The following is a 27,780-nucleotide window of genomic DNA, read 5'->3' on the forward strand; positions in this document are numbered from 1 at the left end:
TTTCTCAACTTTGTTAAGGTAATTGAGCTTCGCATCAATTTGACTTGCATGAAAAGGAATCGCGCTAATTTCGTGCCGTCGTTGAAATTTTTGCGATCGCGTTCCATTTGTTCATGACTGTACATCGGTCTGACAGCATACGCAGTCAGCTATGGAGGGAATGACAGTGACGATGACAGCAGCCGCCAGAAGCAGACGCAAAATTTGTAATTTCTGTTTACCTGTGAGGCCAATGTATCACCACGCAATTGCTACCTCCTCACTCCAGGTCAGTGGCCACCAACGCTGATGCATGCCATCAGAAACCCACCGCCCAATTCACAACGTCCAACCAACTAGCCTACAAACTCACACCGGAGAGATGGTAATGACGCTGGCTGCAGTCGCTAGGAAATCATAGCAGACTTAAAAATCGGTGTTTGAATCGCAGCAAAATAGCCGCCCCCACTCATGCTTTCAGAACTCAAGGAGAAATGATCATTTCTCGCATTCCCGCATCATGAGAAAGCGTTTAGGTGCCGTTGTGACTGTTTACTGCGGGCTTCTGCCGCAGGGTGAGCTGCCGATGGAACCGGTCTATCCAAAGCTGCAACCGAAGTCGTAGCGGTATGCCCGGATTGCATACGGGGGTTTGAGCGTACAGCTATGAGCGTCAACGTCTGCAAGGCGGGTCCGTGAATGCAGACAAGACGCAGGCAGACGCGGCGTTCACACTTTGCCCACTGCAGCGAGCAAAAGAGAGAGCCGAATGAGGCAGCGACGGGCCTGGCCGCTGCCCAGCAACGGAGACCCCGCCATTCCCGCTTTCTTGCCAGGTCGGGGTTCTTTCATTCACTGTCGCCCAGAAACCGATACGGGCTTTCGCTGGCTCGGAATTCTTCATTCAGACACCCTTTTGTTCGAGGGGATTGTCAGGCTAGACGATCACTTCCCTTGCGATGAATTGAAGGCTTTCACGCAGAAAAACATATATCTTCAACAATCTCAATTTTTAAGGTGCTTTCGTTTAGGGAACAAAGAATTTCCCGCAGGTATTTGGCAAACTAAATAATGCATCAGCGCTTGCGTGTGGGGCTCTAAAATAGCTATATTTACAGAATAGTCTCTTGCCGCATTGAACATGTCTTACAGAAAACATTCGAATGAAGTCAGCAATGATAAACGCTTTCCGAAAGAACTAACTGCTAAGGTTAACACGTGCTCTCCAGAGTGATTTGGAAACGACTCTTTCACTTGTCTGGAGGTCGAAATAAAAGAAACTAAATAAAAAGATTAACACACAGTTCGCCGATCAGGACTTACACTACTGGTGAATGAAGCCCCAAATGTGTTGGATTCTCCAGGTCTTTTAAAAAGGAAAGTTTTGTGTGTTACCAAAAAATTAAGGGGCACTTCACCAACAAAACGTTGTGTTTCACCTGCCAGGTAAAGATTAAGGCGCATGTTACCAAGAGATTGTTTTTTTTTTTTGAACAGCAAACCCTCCATTCACGTTGTTTATCTTCGTGTGAAAGACTTCGAGGAGGACCGTCACTGCTAGAAGTGACCTGAGACCCATGAGCCACAGTTTAAATAATTTTGAAATGAGCACATTTTCACAGTTACCCTTTCCCCTAACTCCTAAGAGGTTTGAATTTGGGCTACAGAAGTGAGCGTCACCATGCCTGTCTGATGACGGCAGCTCTCCTGACATACTTTTGCCTTTTTTCCTTTGAAGTATCTGGGGAAAAGTGCGCCATTGTAAGGTTTACCCGAAATTCGACGTAATTAAGCATGTTCTGCTCAAAGTGCCGTTATATTCTTTGCCCTTATATTCTATCAGGCCGTTATATTCTATCAGGCAACCTAATAGCAACATAAACACTCATAAGTACCCTTTATTACCATCAGCCGTTGCACTGTCGAGTCAACTACCGGCGGACGCCGTCAACAGCACATCTGTACAGTGCCTTGCAATAGCCAAAATGACCTAGAATTTTAAAGCGCGATGAAGAACGAAAATTGCACATTTAGTATTTAGATAATTTCACTTTATCGACTTAAAGTTGACACTGCAAAGCACACTTCTGTCCATTTGTATTCATTTTTTGTTTTTCTTGCTTTTTACATACCTATGCTATCTTTAGATGAAAAGTTGAATTCATTGCAACCACTCCTGCATGGGACCTGAAGGGCCTGCAGTAGGTTGAGATTTTGTTTTAATTTTTTACTGGAAGTCCCCTTAAGGGCCCGGGAAAGGGGTATTACATAAGGCAGCGTCTGGAACCCCGCGCGGGGCACGAGATTTAGCCCCCTCGCAACGGCTCCTGCCCCGCGTGACGTCATAAATACGTCATAGTGACGTCATATTAACAGCAATTGTTATTATATTGCGTAGTAGAATACAAAAAGCACATTTTTTTACATTTTAATAAAAAATTAGGAAGCCACTCATTTGCTAGAAGTTTTATAAAAGAATTTTTTTGTTCGTTCTTGCGGAAGCCGCCGATGCTGCCGCTGCTGACGGTGTGGCGTATCCGAAAGTGCCGAAAGCCCTGAATGCCTGAATTTCTTGGGTCGACAACGTGGATGAAGCAGAGTTGATAGAGTTAGAAGCACTGTCAGAATGTGCGAGAACGTTGCCGTATGCGGGGACCAAGCCAGCCTTTCCACACGGTAGCGAAATCCGCTCTCGAGTAATGCTGACTTGTGACCGCCTGCTGTATGCCGATGGTACCTGCGTTAGATCTACGACATCGCGCAGCCGAGTGGCCCCGTTCGAACAACCCACGTCCCACGCAAGAAAAGACACCGTCCGAGCGTGATTATGTGAGCCTGCTGCGGCATGTCCGCGCGGCGGCATCTGCTATCAACAGTTTGCACCCCGGCAAGTTCAGAATGCTTAAATGGGTGGCCTGAAATCGCGGTATGTTTTCAAAATGACAGCAGCGCGGAACGTACAGTGCTCAGGACGTAGGCTAAGTGCGGCCACTGATATTTTACTGGTCGCATGTGCGCATTACAAGTGCAAACCACGGATAGCTAGAAAAGGTAATCATTGGTGTTCCCACACATGTACCGCGTACAACCCAGCACAGTAGTTTCCCCTAGATTAGCAAAGAAGACCCGAAAATCGGCAGTTTGTGGCGTTTTTTGTGTATATTTTCGAGTGGATTGAATTGTGGCTTAAAATTGTTTACCCGAAATACGTTTTGTGCGCGGAAAAGTCTGGTGATCATGAGCTTCTTGCATCATAAATGCATGGTATTCAGCGCTTGAAAAGATTTTTCAGAAGAAATTATTGCAGCTGTAGTGGTGAGCTATTTCACTACAGTAAAATGTGGCAGAAATACATCTGCGATACAAAGGATGTGAAAGAGTGAGAACATTGGGAGTCTCGTATCCCGTGGCCCAGATTGTGGCTGGGTAGTTTCCATCATGCATTCAGCTCCTCACATTGGCACACACATAATGCTACGACAAATTAGGAACTGGGTCCTCCAAAAGGTACACTAGCTAGGCGCTTCATGCCATAGCTGCTGCATTGGCATAACCTTCACGTCTCTGTATATGTGGCTATGTTGGCCAGATTTTACCGATTCCCCTCATGCAAAGGGACTTAATTCAGGACACCCAGCCGATAGGGTCAGAGAAGAAGCTGTACAGACGGCAACAGGAAGGGTATACACTTGGCCGACCATCATGTCTCCAGCATATGAAAACCCATGGGTTCTACGCAGGCTCAATAGTCAACGTCAAAGAGAATCTTAAGATGTGCCTGGAACGTGAAAGCCTCAGCGGATGGTTTGTGTCCATGGGTATGAGCAGCGAGCACACTGCAAATGTAATTGATAGGCAAAGGTCAAGTCTGTAATGGTGCGAGTTTAACCAAAAGAAATGGTGAAAAACACCCCAATTTCAAACGGCATTGATGAATATGGGCACGAGTGACGTCATATGGATGTGCACTGTAAATGCAGTTATCTGTGTGTTAACTGTACGTTAGCACTCAAGTGATACGATCAAACGCAATGGAGGCCCCACTTAAATTGCCCAGTTATGCTTTTTTTGCGGTTTGTTAGGTTGGTGGCTGTCAATTGCACAAAGAAGATTCTGTGATGTCATAGAGAAATAGCTGGAAAGTGTGTATGGAACTTCCACTGCTCTACACATTTTCTGTACTATCTTATTTGCTTGAAGTTTACAATAAAATTGATGTCATTTGTTTTTTGGGCAAAGAAGTCTTTTTAATGAAGAGACCTTGTATTTTTTCTTCGTAGCCTCTGTAACAGCCTGCCTGCTGTGCCCCTAAACAGTGGTTGCTAAACAAATGCGCACTTGCCAGCCAGCTTCAGGGGCTTGTAACGATTTACTAGGATTTTTCATGGCCAACATAAATTCCAAGGAATCCACGGTGGTAAACTCCAGGGCAGTGCAAGTCTCAAAAGAAGTTTGACAGCAGGACTGGACACTAACATAACCAACAGGCTTCATAGGTGGAAACCAGAAGCCCACCCACACAATGCCATGCAATAAGCCAATGCAAGTGCAAGCTCACAGTTGGGGATCTTGAAAACATTGTTTAGCCTCTCCAGCAATTGTGCGAGCCTGAGGTAATCCTGCCTATAGGTGGCCCTCATGTTTTCTAGCTCCCACAGCAAGCACATAAATGCAGTGACTGAGAAAGATGGTGGCCAAAGAGAGAAAAGGGAGTGGTTCCTGAACAAACAGCCCTTGATCATCAAAACAGCAGAAAAGAGCGCTGATGACTCCGAGTCCTCGGCTGGGGTGTCAAAATACCTTCTGGCCTACGTGTACAGTGCATTCACAAACTTTTCTTTAAAAAATCTTGCGATTACACACACTCCTTCCATGGAAGGGGTTTGTTTCCGGCAAGGTGGTTGAGTTGAAATTTGTGATTAGTAACAACATCAACTCGCCATTCGTCCCTTTCATTTACTAAAGCATGCTTCCGAGCTTCACTTCAAAAACCCTACTTTTTCTAATTTACGTATAAATGGATTGATTATGGAATATTCTTATTTACCTCTGCTCAAATAAAACTGTGTTATACCTTAAACGCTGTTGTGTCCATGCAGGCGTAACATTCTTCAATGATGTTGTGTGGGGTACATTAAGCTCAGTACTAATAAACTTAAAACCAGGGCAAGTGAAGTTTCCCCTATTGTTTCAGGGTATCCAAACTATTTATAAATTTTCGTAAGCATTCTAACTGTCTACCAATACTTTGGGGGTAACTCAACTCAGCTCGCCCTTTTTTCCCATGTCTTTATTATTGTTGTGCTCTACAAACACATTCCCAGCTGGAACATGCCTGCTGAATTTAGGGCCCAAACCATTCTTTTGCTATTTCACACGATTGCAGCTGTATGAAACATTGCTTCAATATATATTTCCAACAGGTCACTTAACTACTGTCAAAACCATATTAAAACATTAATTGCTATTTATAACAAACAGTATTCTAACATTTTACATAAAACATTTGGTGTTACCTCACTTGACGTTTTTGTTACACAGCCAGCCTGGTTCATATTTATCTAGGTATGAAGGACATGTACACAACAAATACCTTACTGCAATGCATTCACATGCCCGCCTTACAGCAAATCAGCCGTGACAGAAGCCACACGTTTTGGCTTTCCAGCAGAGCTTTGATGTCAACAAAAAAGGAATCTTTCTTGGCTTCTCTGCAGAGCTTTGCACTCAAGCAAAAAGATCACTTGGTTGTTTGGCTTTCCTGCAGGACTGTAGTGTAGTGCTAGAAGGCATCACTTGCTTATTTGGCATTTTTTCTGTGTATTGTGCAAAGAAACCCTTGCGTTTTGTTTGGAAAAGGAACTTCACACCACAGACTGTGCAGAGAAAGTAGAGCTACTCACTGACTTTTTTCACAGCCACGGAATTTTGGTAGAATCACTTGTCATTGACAAACACCATGTTTGCTTTCTGTCTGAAGGTGTGAATCTGGGAGAGTTGGTTTATATTTTGGGGAAAAATACAGCGACAATAACAGTACTGAAGTACAAGGAAAGGTGTGTTCGCAGCTTTTTTTGTCGTTTCTTTCCTGTGTTTTTTCATGAAGACTTGCTACAGTGCCTGATCAAGCCTGTTTTTGTCTAACAAAAATGTCAACAGCGAAGCACTTATCAATGCTCACATGCTGTCCATTGACACCAAAGCAGAAGTACGTTCACTGGAGTCGTTTTATTGTTGAAGCCTCTCCAGAATACATACAGCTTTCAGCTGTACTGCAATATTCACAAACACCAATAAAGACATTCACGTCCACATAGGTGTCTTCGGCTCCAGTTCCTGCACAAGGTATTAAGTACTCTCGAGAGAGGATAATGTCAAGTTGTACAAGAACCATTCCCTCGTAGATGTGCTCCATAACCTGTTTTTTAGGCTTGTTAGCTTAAAAAATAGTTTCAGTGCCCTGTTTTTTTTTTCAAGCTAATTACCACCACCAGAGAATGTGCTTTCTAGCAGTTGGGCTCTGCTGGGTATGCATCTTGCAAACAAAATATAAGACACTGCATTATGGCCCTTACGACTAAGCATAGTCACTTAAGCAATTAGCCGAAACAGTTTTTTACACAGCACAGAGTTAAAAAGCAAAAGAACATGAGATATCTCCTTGCAATTAGAAACTTTTACTGTTCACCCCCCTCCCCCAAACACAGAGCAGACAATTACAAGCTGTGAACACAAGTATTAACGTCAAGTTGAATTGCACAGGGTGCTCCGGATGGGTCCATTGATGTCACAGTCAATCAGAATTCGTGAATCCTCTGTAAGCCTTCGAGAGAAGCTCTCACCATTACTGGCCATCCAACTGAGTGGGCATGAAAGTATTGTTGTTGGTTATGTTGACTTCCAAGCCAAACACGAGTAAACAAAAAACTAGCGTACCAAAATACATAATCAGAACAGATGCAGGATGAAGTTTGTTGACTAACCGGGTTGAAGAAGGCAGAACGCAGTGGTGCAAAGATTAGGGAAATAAAATCCATGCGGTAATTGTGAACGAAGTTATGAAACGCTGCCAGACGATCAGCTGGTGAGGAGGGAGGGCTATTCTATCTGTCCCTTGCTACCTCTTTACTATAATTGAGCAGATAACAACCTTTCATTAAACTTGCTAGCTGGCAGTTCCACGTACCCTATGTAGAAAATTTCAAGGTAGACAAAACGTTGTTTCCTGTGCATTCAATAATGGCTGCCTATAGATTGCTTAGAATTCGCAGCTCATTTGAAGTCTTGCATATCATGAAAGCACAATAGTATTATTCGAAGCAACAAATTCGAAAAACATAGATGAACAACAAGAGCCACTTGTTTACCTTGAGCACACCAAACTTGAAAGCACTATTCAACACAAGTGTCGAGCTTGGCACAAATGGCGATCTTATCGGCCTGACTTCTCCCGAACTTGCACATTTGGAGCTTGAGCCTCCTTGCACAGGAAGCCAGCCAGTGAGCGGCTGGTTTCAGCGATAGCTGAGTACCTATGCTGCCCATGGACGGGCGGCTGCTGGGCTCTCCCATTCACCAGGCCACCCACGAAAGTGGAGCTGCGCTCCCTGCATGCAGCGTGCACGGGTCGTTTCGCGGGGTAGTAACGTTTCTTGCAGTACCCCGCGAGAAAAATTGCAGAACAGGCTACATGCGAGGACGGATTGCGTTCGACGATGCCCTGCGCTACCTGACGATACTTGATTCGTGCACACTGACGCCGCTGACACTGCGTTGCTCGCGTTATCACGTCATCAAAGTCAGCTACCTCGTTAGCCACGGCGCAAAGCGCTGGAAAACTGATCCGCACGTAATACGTTTCACGCCAGAATCAAAATACAAGGCTCGGAATGCAAGTAGCGATCGGAACAAGTAGACAACGAATGCAGGAGCATAAAGCCGATGGCACGCGAACTGCAAGACAATATGAAGCTAGCAACATGTTTAACGACAACAAAAGGAGCACGGAAAAAAGCTGGGCGAAGCAGCAAAATAGGATACGTTAGGCTTACCAAGACTAGCAGCAGCAAGTTCACGAAAAATACTCAATAAATAACTGCAAACAATCCTCCCAACAAGAAAAAAGCGCCTCGAGGCAGCCGCTGTGCAAGGCGAGAAGGATGTAACGTTGCGCAGGCTTGCGGTTGGAACCAAGGCCGGAATTCCCTGTTCTGTGCCGGAATCGCACATGGCGCACACACGTCGCCAACCTACGTCTTCAAATGTGCAAAAAAAAAAAAAAATAGTGACGCCACAGGAAGTCACGTGACTAGTTTAGTTTGACGTCACTTCTGCGGGGCAGGAGCCACCGCGAGGGGGCTAGATCTCGTACCCCGCGCGGGGCACGAGACTTACCCATTACATAAGGGGTATATTACATAAGGGGTGTTACATAATAAACAAAAAGTCATACCACCTCCTATGCGGATAAGCACAACCTCCTAGGTGTCGCGCACGATCACGACCTTTGGAGCTCCCATGTCTGTTTAGTAGCGCGGATAATCTACAGGAATGTAAAACTTTTCAAAGTTCTTTTTAGGAAACACACATTATGCATTCGTTTCAATATTGCTGCGGTTGTCACATCCGCCCTTTTTTTAGCTTTCGATCAGAGCGCCAAAAAAACTGAAGAAAACTTCAGGCAACAGCTAACTTGCACGCTTTTCTCGCCTTCCGCATTTTTCGCATCTCTTTAGATAATGCTCAACGCTTGGAAAACAAAGAAATATACCGAACCAAATAAACATTGCTGAGCAGAAATACGATTACGAAAAAAACATTATGTTGGTAATCGTATTGAAGGACATCAACAAAGGACAGCTAAGCTAATTCCCTTTATTCTGAGCTTTGAAACGTCACGTTGCACAAAGTTCCCGAAATTGATCCCGATATTTTTTCCGCCTTCTGCTTTTCACGTTATGTAAGTTTCGGGTGGCTGTTGCTAGAAAAAGACAACGCTTCTGTTAGACAGCCAACTGAAAAGCCCTTGACAAATTATTCGTTTGCTCACAGTGAGCATGTTTGCAATAATCTTTGCAATAGTGCGAGCTGTGCCGAGATGTCCTGAAGACGGATCGTCGTGGGACGCTTCCAAAATTTCGTCACGAAGGTCTGCGGGGATGACAAGTAGATAATTCGTTCTCGTTCCGGGGCTGAAATTCTTCTTCACGAGGACGGAGTTTTTGAGGCTGAATGCTGGTAAGTTCCGCTTGAACGCTCTAGGCACGGCGACGTTTCGTCCTTCGAGGTAGTCGATCATTACGCGCAAGTCGGGGTCGGCACGCTGCTGGGAGGCTAGGTCGCTCTCCGTAACAACCCCGAAGAACGCGCTGTCTTCATCGGAGTCTTGTGGTGGTGGGTCGACAGGGGCGCGGGACAGGCAGTCGGCGTCGGAGTGTTTCCTGCCGGATTTGTAGATGATTGTAACGTCGAACTCTTGCAGGCGCAAACTCCACCGCCCAAGACGGCCAGAGGGGTCCTTCAAATTGGCGAGCCAACACAGCGCATGGTGGTCTGTCACAACCTTGAACGGTCTACCATACACGTATGGGCGAAATTTTGAAATGGCCCATATGATTGCCAGGCACTCTTTTTCGGAGGCAGAGTAGTTTTAAATGCGAATGCACTTTATAAGCGACCCCAAACCATCCACCGCCGGCGGCGGCGGCGTCCGCAGTGCTCCTCTATATTTAAAAAAGAAACAGCATCCGGCGCCAGCTTTCGATCCGAGGACTTTGCGGCCGCAGCGCGACGCTCTACCGACTAAGCCACGGACGCCACGCTGCTATCAGTGTGAGTAACGCGCCTTATATCTTTAACGCATTCAAACTACGTCGTCAGCGGCGTGCGTTGGCGACTCAGCGGCGTTATAGCGGCTTGATAACTGCGTGGTGTACACGTGATACTACAAACCCGATGGAAGAGATGGAAGAGAAGGCGGCGAGGCGGTGGGCTGCGGGGGCCGAGCGCAAGCGCCGCAAGCGGGCCGACAACCGTGCATTCGCACTTTCACATTCTCCCCCTCGGGGAAATGCGGGGGAATTTTTTCTAGTTCGACGACGAAGTAGCAGTTAATTTCTTCAGCCGTTGTGACATGCGCGGGCGCGACCAACCTTTCGAGTTAGACTGCAAAGCCAGCGTCGATAACCTGGACGTGCTTCGTGCGGGGATGCGTACGCATGGCTGACTACTACGGCGAGGCAACCGTGCGTCGTGGATCGTCGACTGGGAGCCCCCAACCCAACGAGGTACCATAGATGCTCTTCGGCAGTGTCTTTATTTATTTCTCCTCCTTCGACAGACAACGACTTGCATAGGCGATTACCTTTTCGCACCCGCTTTGCTTTTGGACTAGGACGGCCCCCAAACCTATATCGCTGGCGTCCGTGTGCATTTCCGTTTCGGCGTTTTCGTCCAAATGAGCAAGCACGGGCGGGTTTTGCAGGCGTTGTTTCAACTCGCAGAATGCTTTTTCTTGAGCGTTTTCCCAGGCGATAGGGGTGCTATCTTTTGTCAGGCGCGTGAGTGGCTCTGCGATGCGTGCGAAGCTTACGACGAAGCGCAGGTAGTATGCGCACAGTCCAAAAAATCTTCGCACGCTCTTTTTGTCTCTCGGTCTTTGGAAGTTCGCTATGGCTGATGTTTTCGCCGGGTCAGGCAGGACTCACGTGGCGTTGACGACGTGTCCCAAAAACTTGAGTTCCTCGTAAGCGAAGCGGCACTTTTCGGGCTTCAGCGTTAACCCCGACGAGCGAATAGCCTCGAGTACAGACTCCAACCTTGCAAGGTGTTCATCGAAAGTCCGGGCGAATACCACAACGTCGTCGAGGTAGACGAGGCAGGTGTGCCACTTCAGGCCAGCTAGCATAGTGTCCATGACTCTTTGAAACGTTGCTGGCGCCGGGCACAGCCGAAACGGCATCACCTTGAACTCGTAAAGACCGTCCGGGGTTATAAATGCAGTCTTCTCTCGGTCTCTCTCGTCCACTTCAATTTGGCAGTAGCCGGTCTTCAGATCCATCGATGAGAAGTTCTTCGCGTGGCAGAGGTGGTCGAGGGCGTCGTCGATTCGTGGCAGGGGGTACACGTCCTTTTTGGTGATTTTGTTCAGTCTCCGGTAGTCAACGCAGAACCTTAAAGTGCCGTCCTTTTTCTTCACGAGTACGACCGGCGCAGCCCACGGACTTTTCGATGGCTGTATTATGTCGTCGCTGAGCATGTCGTCGACTTGAGTCCGGATGGCTTCCCGCTCGTGGGAAGAGACGCAGTACGGTGACTGCCGGGTAGGTCGGGCTCCATCTTCGGTTATTATTCGGTGCTTCGCTAGAGGTGTCTGGCGTAGTTTCGAGTTCGACGAAAAACACTCGCTGTAGCGACGCAGCAAAGCCTATAGTTTGTTCCGTTGTTCTTGCGGCAGCGCCGGATTCACGTCGAAGGAATGCGGGAACTTGAAGGTATTTTCGGGTGCGCGTTCAACGTCGGCGGCTGCGATCACGTCACTTGCTTGTAGCGTTTTTTCGAGGAATGCAATTGCAGCGCCCTTGTTTAAATGCTGGTACTCACCCGCCGCGGTGGCTCAGTGGCTAAGACGTTGCGCTGCTGAGAACGAGGTCGCGGGTTCGATTCCCGGCCGCGGCGGCCGCTTTTCTGATGGAGGCGAAAAACAAAAACGCCCGTGTGTACAAGATTTCGGCGCATGATAAAGATCCCCAGGTGGTCAAAATTAATCCGGAGCCCTCCACTACGGCGCGCCTCATCGCCTGCGTTGCGTCGGCGCGTTAAACCCCACAATCAATCAAATGCTGGTACTCCTCGGTGAAATTGGTGACCAAAACATGGGATTTGCGTTGCTTAAACCGCACAATGCCTCTTGCGACCGACACACCGCGGTCGAGAAGCAACCTTTGGTCACTCTCCAAGATAGCGTCGGCATCAGGAGCAGCACCTTCACAGTAGACGGTGATCATCAAGCTTGCGCGGGGTAGCAGGGTGACATGATCATCGGCGATCCTTACAGCTGCACGGTGTTCGGGGTTCAGTTCCGGCGTCATAGAGTGATCGGAGGAAAACGTTATTGACTTGGTCTGCAGATCAATTATGGCGCCGTTGTCTGTCAAAAAGTCCATTCCGAGAATTACGTCGCGGGAGCAGTTGGGCAAAACGACGAACACTGCAGGGTACGTCGTGCTGTCTATGGTGACGCGCGATGTGCACGTTCCACTTGGCATCACGAGGTGGCCTCCTGCTGTGCGTATGTGCGGACCGTCCCATCTGGTCACAACTTTCTTCAGCTTAGACGCAAATGGTCCGCACATTACGGAGTAGTCGGCTCCCGTGTCTAGGAGGGCGACTACATCAAAGCCGTCGATGGACACCTTGACGTCGGATGCCGCCTTCCTCGAGTTCTGGGTGCGTCGGGGCGTCGCATCTCGGCTTGTGCGTATTGACGGTCGGGCACTGTGCGTCGTCATTGTCGTCGTCTTCTCAGCGGACGTCTCGGTCAGGTCAGGTACGCGTCGCACCGTACAGCTGTCTTCGTGTTCGGGAGTCTCGTCAGGGTTAGGTCGGGTTGTCGGGATGAGGGCATGTCGTGAATCACTATCTTCGGCGCGTCCTTGCGTCGTTGGAGGGTTGCCGGTTTTTCGACGTAGAGCAACTTCACCTCCAGAAGTTGCTGCTTTTAGTTTCCCCCGCGTGGGCTGGGGGACCTTCCACGGGCGAAGTCAGCGTTGCTACGGCGGTTCGGCAATTGGTATGGGTAGGGCGACGGTGAACAGTTTAAACGCGCTGGGCCACGGCTGGTTTCAGATAGATACTCGTCGATCTCACGTGGTCGTTGGCCAGGGAGAGAGCGAGGTGCGTCGACGGAGAAACCACGCAGACCGAGTCTCTTGTGTGGGCAGCGACGGTAGATATGGTCGGGCTCTCCGCAGTGGTAGCACAGAGGACGATTATCGGGAGTTCGCCATACGTCCGTCTTCCTCGGCGTCTGGTTTCGGGCTACCGGGGGTCGGGCGGGTGACAGTGGGCGGCGGTACGGCGGGGCCTCTTGACGGCGTGTTGGAGCAGGGCGGGGCCGACGAACAGCCGCAGAGTATGTCATAGCTTGTGGCTCTCGGGGTACTTCGGATGGCATAGAAGTTCCGAACGCTTGTTGCACTTCTTCTCTAATCACGTCGGTAAGGGTAGCGACTTGGGGCAGTTGGGGCCTTGGGAGGAATTTCCGCAGCTCCTCTCTCACTACTGCGCGGATGGTCTCGCGTAGGCTTGCAGCCGGAATCCGCATGTTGTCGGTGTAGTTCGCATTAGCCGCGCCAACAAAATTCCGCTCGTACTGCTTAGCACGCATTTCGAGGGCCTTCTCAATTGTAGTGGCTTCGGTCACGAATTCGGCGACAGTTTTGGGCGGGTTTCGGACAAGTCCAGCAAACAGTTTCTCCCTTACACCGCGCATTAAGAAGCGTAGCTTCTTTTCTTCCGTCATATCGGGGCCCGCGCGGCGAAATGGTTGCTTCATCTCCTCAACGAAGATCACAACCCCTTCGTTGGGGTGTTGCGTGCGCGTTTCCAACAAGAGGGCGGCTCGTTCTTTTCGCACGACGGTAGCGAATGTTTTGAGGAATTCGCTCTTAAAGAGAGCCCAGTTAGTTAGGGAGCTTTCATGGTTCTCAAACCACGTTCGGGCCGTATCTTCTAGATAGAAGAAAACATGGCGGAAGGTTTCTTCGTCATCCCACCTGTTAAAGATGCGGACGCGCTCCACTTTCTCCAACCAGTCCTCAGGATCTTCTCCGGGGGATCCGCGGTACGATGGTGGTTCCCGGGGCTGCTGCAGGATGATTGGCGACGCTCGTTCTTGCACCATGGTGTTGGTTGAAGCATTCCTTCTCTTGGGCCCTTCTGGCAGAAGACCGAGCTCGGGAGGCAATCCTTGCAGTCGGAGGCTGGCTCTAGTTGGACTGGACTGGCGGCTTGCAGAGGTCGTCATAAAGGGTGCGTACCCCGCACCTCCACCAGATATCACGAAGCCAAGGACGATGCAGTTGTCTTGAAGGAGAAACAAGTTTATGGAGCGAACTTGTGCTCCCCTAACAACTCAAAAGAATACAGAGGCGGCGAAGCAGCGGTCAACAAAGTGACTTGCGTCAACGAGCGTCGCAAAATCGAATACCGCGGCATCTGCTGTGCAGGCTTTTATCTTTCGGCGCGAGAGTTTCTGGAACCGTCGATTCACATCCAGAACATTGTAGATCACCGAAGATTATTCTGGTCTAGCGGCGTTAGGACGAAACACTCTGCTTATCTGAATGAGATAGCCCGTGCGGCATAAAAATGAAGAATACGCATAAAATAAAGAACACGCGCTTCGCATGGGACACAGATAACAGATCCGGGCGCGGCCGGGCATTAAAAACAAACGATAAATAAACAAACCCGTATATGGTTCGCGGCAATAACGACATCACTGGAGGTGCTTGTGAGCTCTCTAAAAAGTAAAAAAAAGCAGCGTAGCAAACACATCCTGTAGCAAGAAGAAATATGAACCTTCAGTGACACCTCCCTGAATCAAGTCACCTCTTTGCGTAAAGTGTATTTCGTTGTACTTGTCCTCAACGGCGTAGTCATTTCTAAACACCATCGACACGTTGGCTGCTGTATTTCGAAGTCCACAACGCAATGAACACTAAAGTTTCGCTCTTTGGCTGCTTCGTGCAATTTATAGACGGCACGTGGAGTTCACTACACTTGTCTTAGTTTCGTAGCGCTAGCAGTAGGGGCAAAATGTCATTGCTAACAGAGCTAGGCGTCGTCAATGTTCAGTTCACGCGCTGTTGGTAAGTGCGCGGAGATGTCTACTCCCCACATAGCAAATGAACATGGTGCACAGAAAGCAAAGAAAAGGCATGGAGAACAAGTCTTGCTGGAGTTCGATGGCACAACTGAACACTTTTTCGTAGTGAACAGCGCGATGACTTGTTGCGACGTTTTCTGTTCTTATTTTTCCATCGAATAGGAGTATGATTCGGCCCCCTCCCCGCCTTAAGGCCGTAGCAAGGAGAGGGACTCCACGGAGGGTTAGGTTAGAGTTTCAGAGAAAGTTCAGGTGGCACAGGTAGAGAAGTGCCCCGAAAACTTTACGTGTGCAGATGTGTTTGAGAACGTCGTATGAATTATAAGTATAAGTAGAGTTGCTTTCCGATTGGTAATTATCTACGCTCGTAGCGGCAAGTCTAATTTAAAAATTTGCTCCCGTGCCTTGATAGATCAGGCATGGTGCTGATCTATCGGCAGCTGTTTTTCTGATAGACATGAAATGCGAAGGCGCTCGTGTCTCGGCACTCCAGCGCTGGTAAGCACCTTAGGAACCCCAAAATTCATCCGTAGCCAACTACTACGGTGCACCTTATTACCGAAGTTCAGCTTCGGCGAGTGCCGGCACCAAATCATAAAAAAAAATCTATTTTTCAAGTTGAAATGAACTTACGAAATCAGTTTTTGTGGGTCATTGCAATCCGTTACAGAGCCGATTTTTTTAGTGTTCATCAAAAGAAAAGCCAGATAAACAACCAAAAAAATCACACGAATCCATGTTTTAAGCGTCTAGATAAAGCACGGAATGCCATTTTCGTTTAGATGACAACCAACTGTCATCCATGATATGAGTACCGCGAATTTGATGACATCATCAGGCGAGCACCAACTTTCTTCTTCAGGGACAATAGTAGGCTGCCATTCATTATCTGCGAATGCCTGATGAATGCACTGCACCCCATTCTTACCCTTCGAATTATCTCTGCCTCATGGCTGGGATCCGGGGTAACTAATTGAACTAAGTAGACATATTCGCTTGCTACTTCCATTGCCTGGACAACTATCTCACTACGCTTTGCTCTCCCGAGGTTATTGAGCGTTACGTTAGTTTTCTGCATATTCATTTTCATCCCCTCGTTTCTACTTTGCTTTTCCAGTGCTTTGCCATCATGCTTTGCAATTAGTCGCCCGAGTTACTTAGCAAGGGACCTTCATCTGCAAAGGTGAGGTTACTGAGGTATTCTCCATTAACCCTTACTCCCACTCGTTCCTAATCCAATGTCCTGAATACACCTTGTAGACAAGCTGTGCATAACATAGGAGAGATTGTGTCTCCTTGTCTGACGCCTTTCCTTATAGGTATTTTAGTGCTCTCCTTATTGAGGACGACATTTGCTGTGGAGCCATTGTCGCTATCCTCTAGTATACTTCCGCACTGCTCGTCTACAGCCTGATTTCGCAATGCCTGAATGACTGTTGAGGCTTCAGCCAAGTCAAATGCTTTCTCATAATCTATGAAGGCTATATATAGGGTTTGAGTATACTCCGCCCATTTCTCTGTCACCTGATTGATCGTGTAATTGTGGTCCATTGTTGAGTAGCCTTTACGAAAACGAAAACCTCCTTGTTCATTAGGTTGACTGATATCTGAGGTGGTAGAAATTCTGTTAGGGATTACCTTAGTAAGTACCTTGTATACGACTGACAGTGCGCTGATCGGCCTGTAATTTTTCTAGTCCTTCATATCACCTTTCTTATGGGTTAGGATGATGTTCGCTTTCTTCCAAGATTCCGGTACACTCGCGGTCATTAGGCACGGCGTATACAAGTGTGTCAGCTTTTCCGGTAGTATTTGCCCACCATCCTTCGAGAGGTTTGCTGTTATCTGATCCTCATCGGGCGCTTTGCCCGCTTGCAATTCTTTCATACCCTTCTTTGCTTCTTCGGTCGTTACTGGTGGGATGCCTATCTCCTCTGAACTATTTTGTCGTTCGGCATTATCCTGGATGTCCCGGCTACTGTACAGATCCCTATAGAACTCCTCGGCTACTGTGACTATATTGTCCCTATTTGTGATGACACTGCCTTGCGTGTCTTTAAGTGCACACATCTAATTTTTCCCCACGCCAAGATGCCTCTTCACTGATTTCAGGCTGCCTCCGTTCTTTACACGATACCCAATCCTTTCCATAATATACTCCCGTATTTTAGGTGTATTACGCTCATTGATTAACTCCGAAAGCTCGGCTAGTTCTATTATGTAAGCTGGGGTGGACACTGTCATGATCTGCCGTTGCCTAATTAAATCTTTCCTCTCCTGGAAAAGTTTACCAGTATTCTGTATAGGATCTTACCTCCGACTTCTAATATACACTCCGTGATAATGCATGTAAAATTATTGCTCTTTTCTTGTGTCGTAAACCCTGCTTCCTTGGTTAGAGCTGAATATCAGCTCTGCATCGCCATACCGAATTCTTCCACTTTCCGTCTTACTATTAGATTATTGATCGGCTTCATTAGTACCAGCTTGTTACAGTTTTCTCTAAGGTAGAAGCTTGGGCGTGTTGGTACGACATTCTTCACGTCCTCGTCTACTTGCGTTGTTCAAAAGAAGACAGTTTTCTCGTTGACAGACTTGAACTGGGAGTAGTATTTCTAGTAAATAAAAATATGGCTGGTAAACTAGACGAATTCTATAGCAAAAACGAAAGGGTAGCTGTTCTTGTAATTAGCCGTAATAAGAGGTACTAATTCAAGGTGGTAGAGGGCTATGCGCCTACATACCGCCATGACAACCAGCTAGTTGAACTCTTCTATAAAGACGCGGATCCGGCAATGACAAAATAAAAGACACAGTATACCGTACTCATAGGAAACCTGAATGCTTAATAGGCAAGAAGAAGGATAAAGACAAGGAAATTGCGAACTGTGGTCTGCATTTTGGGAATAACAGAGGAGACTTATCAGTAGAGTTCGCAGAACGGAATAATCTACGCATCATTAATACCTTGTTCCGCCAACGGGAGAGCCGGAAGTGAACGTGAAGGAGCCCCAAGGGGAAGCACAAAAATGAAACAGACTTCATACTATGCGATAACCCTGGTGTCGTGCAAGACGTACAAGTGCTTGGAAGGGCAAGGTGTAGTGACCACCGTATGAGAAGATCTCGAATTAGGCTAAACTTGAGGATGGACCGTAACAAGCTAGCATTCATTCATCATCAGCAGCCTATCTACGCCCACTGCAAGGCAAAGGCCTCTCCCATTAATCTCCAATTATCCCGGTCCTGTGCTCACAGCGACCAATTTATCCCTGCAAACTTCTTGATCTCAACTGCCCATTTAACTTTCTGCCGTCCCCTGCCACGATTGCCTTCTCTAGGGATTAATTATAACGTATTAAACGAACAGAAGAAATCAACGCTGATGTTCAATAATCATGCCAACGAACGTGACTTCTACGTAGGCAACAAAATCTTGAAAACAATAAGTGATTACCTGTATCTTGGACAAGTCGTAACTGCCGATCCCAACCATGAAAACGCAATTACCCGCAGAATAAGCATGGGGCGGGCTGCCTTTGGTAGGAATTCTAGTCGGCTTCGTCTGTAACTAAAACGCTAGTATTTACCCTATGCGTTCATCAGTAATGACCTAAGGAGCAGAAACTTGGGTTCTCTCTAAGCGACTTCAAGGAAAACCTAGACCGGTCCAACCGATCTATGGAACGATGAATGCTAGGAGTCACACTTAGCGATAAGAAAAACAGACCCGCGTGGAAGACATTTGAACTCCAATTAAGCGAAGGAAATGGCCATGGGGGTGGGGGGGGCCAAGTCATGCGCATGAGGGACAACGGTGGACCATCCGTTTCACGGTGTGGCTGCCAATAGAATTTAAACGCAAAAGGCGTCGGCCAACGACTCGATGGAGCTACAAAGATGTAGCGGGAAATGGTAGACCCAACTAGCAGTCCACAGACGTGACCTTTGGGAGGGGCCTTCGTCCTGCAGTGGGTACAACCATGATGATGATGATGATGGTGACTTCGCCAGGAGCGTTTGCGTGTGCTTTAATTTTTGACTTCGCATTTGTGCTTGCACGTGCGCTCGACTAATTGCGTATAATTCCGGTGTTAGGAATGAGTCTTTGGGTTTTCTTATGATTGAGCGGTTAACCAGGCAAAATTGAGTGTGGGAGACAACTTTATAATTCCAGTTAATGACGGAAGCCTTTCATTGAATTAATATTACTCAGACACAAAACACTTACAGCAGCGCGGGTTTGTTAACTGACACCCTCCATCCACGTCCCCCGCATGTCTTGTAGTGTAAGCCTTTAATGTTCCTTGAGTGTTGAGGAAACGCAGTAGAGAAAGAAACGAAGAGAAATGAATTAGAGAAGAGCGACTCCTGTAATTCGCGCGTCAGTTCCAGCGACGCGTGTCAAAGTCGCAATTTAGCCTTTGTGCAGGCAACCACTTCCTGCGTATGACGGAGCTTTTAGTTTTATGTGAGCTCTAGGTGGTTTTAATTAATAACTTTGAAACTCCGGCCTGAATACCTGCCGGGCTGAGTGTGTCTCACTAACTCTTCACACACATATATGCACACATCGGTGAGTAAGCCACGGATAGTGTAAAAATAGTGCTCACATCTGTTGGACTCCTGCACCCTTTCATCATGATGCCCTGAGGTATACATGCAAGAGAGAAATCCTCGCTGCGGTAGAAAGTTTGAGTTGAGGTAACGGTATGTCTTCGCGTCGCAACTGTATTCAATTCTCTATAAAGTGACCCTAAAGTGAATTTGTCAAGCTCCTGTTTTTGCTTGCACTTCATGGACTCGCTCAAATAAACAGACTTTTCATTGTTCTTTCGGTCGATAAGGCAGTATTAATTTTATAAAGTCCGAAGGAAGAAAGACTGCTACTGTGATTAGATGATTAGCTGTGATTAGCTGATACTGTGATTAGATGACGTACAAGACTAGAATTCCTAACAGTTTTGGTTTCGATTCTCTGAAACAATGCGCTTGGCATCGGACGTTACCGTTCTCTGGGTATTGTCCATATCTCAGTAATTGGCATACCGCGCTTCTGTCATGTTGTCGGCTTTAAATCGCATCAGATAAACCTGCCAGCGGGGCCGAAATCGGAACAATCACTAGCCAAGGCGTACGCAATGGATTAACTCCCTTCGCGATACCGGAGACGCTCCAAGGCGACGCGCTTTCCCCCCACATTTGGAGCTTGCCTTGTTCGTGCCTGCGTGGTAACAGGCGTCTTCGCACCATTCCAAGTGTCGGCTCATTAATGACTGTGCCCGCAAACAGTCGGTGCTTATGGCAACAGTACGCCAACGAGAACCCACCAGCGCGTCAGTGTGTGTCTGCAGGCGTTCTCCGAATTCGCTCGTGGAGCAATGAACGTTACAGCGCATAAATGGTTAATTCAGTGTAGAAAACATTGCCAAAAAACAAACAAATCAGCTTCAAAAATTCAAAAACTGTGCTATCAGGGATTCGAACTTGCGAATTGCAAAACAATGCTCCTAGTGCTCCAGACCAGGTGGAAACCTAAGTTTACGATTTATAGCCTGTTTACACTTTTGTTTAGTTTTAGCATTTCAAGCAGCTTAGATGACTATTTCTTGCATAGCGGTCGTGCAGTATGCGTCCCCCGAATTCCCCCAAAATGTCATGTCTAGCGACTGTAATTTCTTAGACGGAAAAGCGTTCGCCGATGCGTGGTCGTGCTGCTGGCCGCTGTCCTTGTTCACCCAGCGCAATGAGTGCTTCCCGCACCATAGATTCACGCTGCACGATAAAATTTTCGGTTGGCTTTAATTGCTTAGTGCCTATATTAACGTCGCTGCCTGTCCTCCCGCCTTCAAGTGGCCTTAGGTTTCTCCACTAGCGTACCAGTCAGCGAAGCGTCGCATGTACGCTTGTGTGGAGCGACATGAACTTCGAGCTTGATACAGTTCACAAACTAATAAACTAAAGGCACATTCTTTCAGGCACTAACTTGTCGGGGCTTAGTTTCGACTGAGCGAATGAATGATGAGGACCCGCCGGCGGCCGGCCGACTAAACGCTGAGACGACTGATTCTGTCGGAGGGTCGGTGAGCCGTGCAGTAGTGCAGCTAGGCCAAGCCATCTCGTTTTGACGTAATGCGGAGCGCCATGGGAAATCGTCGAGGAGGATGAAGAGACGAGGAGAAGCATTTTCGAATTCATCTTAAAGCGAAGCGTTTTACCTCTACCCTCCAAGGGGTCTGTCACGACCATTGGTGTCTAGAGAAAACTCCTGCAAACAAATATAACAAGTTACTGGCACCGTCAGCAATTGAACCTGGGAAGAGTATAGAAACGGAGTGAGAGCCCGTTGTCTTACCGATTAAGCTACGAGCCCCCGCCGAGACGGGGGAGAAGGACCGTACACTCACCGGGCACATCTGCGAGTTTACCGACTGTGTTCTCGCCGAACCTTTCGCGCCGCTACGCGCTTCGCCCACAGCACGTGTATCAGCCGTGTGGGGGTCTTGCGCACGCGCTAGGAGTTATTAAAAATTAATGAAAACTCACACCAACTTATGGCAACTCACTTCTACGTCTCTGCCGCAGATCTCGTCGTCTCGTAGGCGGGGGCAGATCAGAGGACTTTTCTGATGGAGGCGAAAAGCAAAAACGCCCGTGTGTACGAGATTTGGGCACACGTTAAATATCCCGAGGTGGTCAAAATTAATCCTGAGCCACCCACTACGGTTCGCCTCATCGCTTGCGTTGCGTCGACGCGTTAAACACCATAATCAATGAATCGTGAGAAAGGGTGTGGTTAATTGCATTTCGCTTGTCTCTGGTTTCGCTCTTTGTACAGCCACGTATGTGAATTCAAGTGACGTCAGATGGGTGATAGTTGTAGGTATCGTTTACAGCTTCCCTTTGCAACCACCTTCACAGGTGCATTGGCACGCATTTATTCTACTGAATAAAAGCGCGTAAAGGCAGCGAGAGGGGTCGGTCTAAACGTTGCGTAGAGACTACACACTACAATTTGCGTTAGTAATCCTGCAATGCTTACAAATCGCTTCAGTGTCCCTTTAAGTGCTATCAGGAAGTGCATGATATGCTCTGACAACCTTGTCACGTTAGTCGCCGTTTGTAAAGTTCTAGTTCAGTCGAATGCGCCTCCGAGCTGATACGCACGCCACTGACGCATGCAGCGTAATTCTGCCTCTTTCTTTCTAATAAAGGGCCTTGTTTTTATTCATATTTGGACAAACGCCGCAAATGCGAAAACAAGCAAGGCCTTGAAAGAAGCTACATGACCTTTGTAATATTTAAAAAAAGTTAAAGAGGAAATAGCCGAACATTAAGTCTCCGAATTTACGGTGTTGGTAATATTAAAGTTCCTCAGCCGGTTCTCAGGTTTTGCTAGAATTTGAGCGCCAAGGAATAACTAAGCGAAAAACCAATGATGGGTTGACCCGGGCAAAAAAAACGCAGTACCAATTACAGCAACGTGAAATGGGGTCAAGGAAGGGGATAGAAGAAACAAAGTTCAATAAACACACACGACATGCCGTTGAGCGAATATGGAAGACAGGGACAGACTGAGCAACCGCAGGATGAGAGACGGGAATACAAAACGGGCATACGTTAGTGAAGGGCCCGACAGGTCATTAGGAGGGATGATGCAGCAGGCATTTTTCACCATCAAGGTCTCGTAGCCCTGTTTAATGAGGTGGGCGAAACCAAAAATCCGTTTTTTTTTCCAACTCGCACGTTAATACGACATCGCCAAACGAGGTCCAGAGACATATGCATACGTTGCCGTTGAATCCCGTCTGAGTACTGTTTCTCAACTTACAAGGGCCTAGAAGCCTAAACTGCAGAAAATGGGCGTACAGCCGCCTTTTCCTTTTTTTTCTGAACACGGTGTTATATGATTTTGGAGAAAAAAGGTTGCAATAAAAAGTCAAGATTCCGAGAGTTCCTACAAAAGCCGTCACCCGCCGCGGTGGCTCAGTGGCTAAGGCGTTGCGCTGCTGAGCACGAGGTCGCGGGTTCGATTCCCGGCCGCGGCGGCCGCTTTTCTGATGGAGGTGAAAAGCAAAAGCGCCCGTGTGTGCGAGATTTCGGCGCACGTTAAAGATCCCCAGGTGGTCAAAATTAATCCGGAGCCCTCCACTACGGCGCGCCTCATCGCCTGCGTTGCGTCGGCGCGTTAAACCCTACAATCATCATCATCATCATACAAAAGCCGTCACTTGTGAAACCTGTGCCCAAGCCCCATTTGCGTTATGCAGAAGGTTGGAGTTGTTCACGGACGTTAAACAGGTTCCAAACCTTTGCTCATGGTGGTTCACCCAACAATGAAAATAGTAGTAATCTTTTCGTGCTTCATACTCGGTACCAACGGTAGAGCGCGCTAGCCACTACAGCCCGGAAACGGGATTTCACAAATCGGTGCCTCCGGTTGGCAATAATAGAGTCCGGTTTCATGGGATCTTGAAACAGCGAACATATCGCCGAAGCTGCATTTGCATATAAGCGCACTCTATAGATATTGTCACGAAGACAAAGACGATGCAGTTGTCTTGAATGAGAAACACGCTTATTGGAGCGAACTTGTGCTCCCCTAACAACTCAAAAGAATACAGAGGCGGCGAAGCAGCGGTCAACGAAGTGACTTGCACAGGCGAGTGTCGTCGAATCGAATGCCCCGGCGTCCGCACTGCAGGCTTTTTATCTTTCGGCGCGCGTGGTTCTCGAAACGTCGATTCGCATCGAGAACATAGTAGATCCAAGAAGATTATTCTGGGCTGTTCACGTTAGATCGGAATGCTCTCCCTATCACAACAGATAACACATGCGGCACAGAAAGAAAGAATGGAACACGCGCTTCCCTTGGCGCAGAGATAACACAGACCGGCGCAGCCGGGCGGTAAAAGCAAAACACAAATAAACAAACCCAATGTATGGTTTGCGGCAATATGATATGAAACCGAAGCCACGGCACACACGCATTCATGCCGACGGCCCTAGGATAACGCGATCGGGGAAGAGTAAAACACATTCTAGCAGTGCTTTCGCTTGGCCGTATGAAAGCCATTCAACTTTGCAGATGAGTAGTCTGTTGAACTGAACGGAAACATTCACATTAGACTTATATCCTGTCGACTCGATGCGACGACGAACTTGGGGATACACACTGCCCGTTGCGTAAGACAACGTAGGAGGGATAAGACAATGCGTGGTGAGAACTTTTTCTCTCACAAAGCATTCCGTAACACATCGTGTTTCTTAGCGCGAGCTCAGGCTGGACAGCATCGAGAGGTGGCTGTTGACGCCCATACGGCATTGATAAAAGTCGCCCAAGAACGCAGATACATGTGCAAGCAGACAAGCAGCGCAAGTTACCATCACCGTTGAGTGTGCCATTACACGGCGGTAGGAATGACAGCAACGGAAAGTGCAAGAGACAGATCGAAGCCATTCGAAAGCATTATGGCGAATCGCACTGAAATGCGTCTCAAGCTGCTAAATTTCAAAGTCTTTGGAGATCGCGATTTGTAAACAATAAAGGTTAAGTATTGAACTGCCATCACACTCATAACATATAAGAAGTGCGTAGGTGTCTTTGGACTTCTTTTTTAACACGAAAGTGTTCTATGCCGGGGTCCACCAATATCTGGTTGATGTCACATCCGTCACGGAAACGACATCGCCAGAAAAACTAATATTGATGCGGCTGCGCCGGGATTTGAACCACGAGCTCTTCCACCGCATCGGGAGATACGAAACACGCTCCCGATTGCGCTATGAAACGACGCGTGAACTTGATGACACACGCGCCTTATATCCTTCCCTTCAGATGCTGCTGCCGTCTAGAAGAATGGAAACGAAGTAGTGCATCATGGCGCTAATGAGCCTCAACAGCTGGAGCTTATATGCCAGCGCGCCTCCGTGTACGGGGGACGCGCAGCGATACCTGCGGAGAAGCCTGTAAGTCAACGACCACGGAGTAAGATCGACGCCGACTTGCGGATGTCGCGCTTGTGAGGCGGTCCGCTGCTCCTTTCGCTGCAGCGGACCGTGTGTTCACCAAACGATTCGCTGACAACCCGTTTGGTTTCGTTGGCAAGGATGGTTTGCGAGCGCCTGTGGTTTCGTCGGATTTACGCACTGTTCCTGCGCGTGCGATCCAGTGTTTAACGTTCATACGTATAACGGTGCCATACAAACTAAATATAAATAGCGATGTGCAAGTGGCACGCGCCGCAAGAGGCACGCGCCACCCTAGACCTGAAAGGAGCGTGTGACAACGTTTCGCCACGCAAGCGTGATGCAGAATCTGAACGAGACCAGGTGCGGCCGCAAGACATTCGGCTACATAAAAGATTTTAGATGCGACTGCATCTCATTCACTCGCCTTGTCCCTCCATACGGCGTTGTTGTTGTCCGTCCACGCCTCTCCCCCATTCTCCTCGCCGTGCGAGCTGCGCTCTCCGCCGCTCACCCCCTCTCCTCTCCGATAGCGAACATTCTCTCGCGAGGGGCATTGGATTGGATTCGATTGGCTTGGCTTGGCTTGGCTTGGCTTGGCTTGGATTGGCTTGGATTGGATTTTGTTGGATTGTGTTGCGTCATAGCCGCGCCACGTTGCGTCATAGCCGCGGTCGTTCCAGCAACGGCGTTCGAATTTCGGGCCCGTGCATAGACTTGATCTTCGCTGCAAATTGCACGGTGGTCCCGTTACTTCACCATCCACTACCCGTACACTTCAGCGACCACAAGGCCGTCATCGTTAACGTTACGCGGCGTGTTAAATAAAGAATACATCATACGCATTCCTCACACGTTTCACGCAATTAGAGAATCAACCCAACGGAAACACCAAGTGAACCCCCAGGAATGCTAGCACCACTGAAGACAAGGCTGCGAAGCGGCGTGAACGTGATGCTGAACGCAAACGATTAAAGCGAGCAGCCGATTCCGAACTTCGTAAACGTGATACCGAACGCAAACGGTTGAAGCGAGCAGCCGATGTTGAACTTCGTCAACGTGAAGCCGCTGCCGTACGCTCCAGTTACGCCGCGTGTTAAATAAAGAATACATCATACGCGTTCCTCACACGTTTCACGCAATCAGAGAATCAACCCAACGGAAACACCAAGTGAACCCCCAGGAATGCTAGCACCACTGAAGACAAGGCTGCGAAGCGGCGTGAACGTGATGCTGAACGCAAACGATTAAAGCGAGCAGCCGATTCCGAACTTCGTAAACGTGATACCGAACGCAAACGGTTGAAGCGAGCAGCCGATGTTGAACTTCGTCAACGTGAAGCCGCTGCCGTACGCTCCAGTTACGCCGCGTGTTAAATAAAGTATACATCATACGCGTTCCTCACACGTTTCACGCAATTAGAGAATCAACCCAACGGAAACACCAAGTGAACCCCCAGGAATGCTAGCACCACTGAAGACAAGGCTGCGAAGCGGCGTGAACGTGATGCTGAACGCAAACGATTAAAGCGAGCAGCCGATTCCGAACTTCGTAAACGTGATACCGAACGCAAACGGTTGAAGCGAGCAGCCGATGTTGAACTTCGTCAACGTGAAGCCGCTGCCGTACGCTCCAGTTACGCCGCGTGTTAAATAAAGAATACATCATACGCGTTCCTCACACGTTTCACGCAATCAGAGAATCAACCCAACGGAAACACCAAGTGAACCCCCAGGAATGCTAGCACCACTGAAGACAAGGCTGCGAAGCGGCGTGAACGTGATGCTGAACGCAAACGATTAAAGCGAGCAGCCGATTCCGAACTTCGTAAACGTGATACCGAACGCAAACGGTTGAAGCGAGCAGCCGATGTTGAACTTCGTCAACGTGAAGCCGCTGCCGTACGCTCCAGTTACGCCGCGTGTTAAATAAAGAATACATCATACGCGTTCCTCACACGTTTCACGCAATCAGAGAATCAACCCAACGGAAACACCAAGTGAACCCCCAGGAATGCTAGCACCACTGAAGACAAGGCTGCGAAGCGGCGTGAACGTGATGCTGAACGCAAACGATTAAAGCGAGCAGCCGATTCCGAACTTCGTAAACGTGATACCGAACGCAAACGGTTGAAGCGAGCAGCCGATGTTGAACTTCGTCAACGTGAAGCCGCTGCCGTACGCTCCAGTTACGCCGCGTGTTAAATAAAGAATACATCATACGCGTTCCTCACACGTTTCACGCAATCAGAGAATCAACCCAACGGAAACACCAAGTGAACCCCCAGGAATGCTAGCACCACTGAAGACAAGGCTGCGAAGCGGCGTGAACGTGATGCTGAACGCAAACGATTAAAGCGAGCAGCCGATTCCGAACTTCGTAAACGTGATACCGAACGCAAACGGTTGAAGCGAGCAGCCGATGTTGAACTTCGTCAACGTGAAGCCGCTGCCGTACGCTCCAGTTACGCCGCGTGTTAAATAAAGAATACATCATACGCGTTCCTCACACGTTTCACGCAATTAGAGAATCAACCCAACGGAAACACCAAGTGAACCCCCAGGAATGCTAGCACCACTGAAGACAAGGCTGCGAAGCGGCGTGAACGTGATGCTGAACGCAAACGATTAAAGCGAGCAGCCGATTCCGAACTTCGTAAACGTGATACCGAACGCAAACGGTTGAAGCGAGCAGCCGATGTTGAACTTCGTCAACGTGAAGCCGCTGCCGTACGCTCCAGTTACGCCGCGTGTTAAATAAAGAATACATCATACGCGTTCCTCACACGTTTCACGCAATTAGAGAATCAACCCAACGGAAACACCAAGTGAACCCCCAGGAATGCTAGCACCACTGAAGACAAGGCTGCGAAGCGGCGTGAACGTGATGCTGAACGCAAACGATTAAAGCGAGCAGCCGATTCCGAACTTCGTAAACGTGAT

At 48.2% G+C, this 27,780-nt stretch overlaps 1 pseudogene across 1 annotated transcript in view; it reads right to left on the minus strand.

Annotated features, from left to right (window-relative positions):
• The window catches only part of LOC144161824 (eukaryotic translation initiation factor 3 subunit E-B-like), a 770,574-nt pseudogene that overhangs the window by 312,868 nt on the left and 429,926 nt on the right, over nucleotides 1–27,780 (minus strand). The gene's annotated exons all lie outside the window — the stretch shown is intronic.

Source organism: Haemaphysalis longicornis, unplaced genomic scaffold (genome assembly GCF_048455015.1).
Source record: "Haemaphysalis longicornis isolate Haplotype H1 unplaced genomic scaffold, Haemaphysalis longicornis Haplotype H1 scaffold_12, whole genome shotgun sequence".
Lineage (NCBI taxonomy): Eukaryota > Metazoa > Arthropoda > Arachnida > Ixodida > Ixodidae > Haemaphysalis > Haemaphysalis longicornis.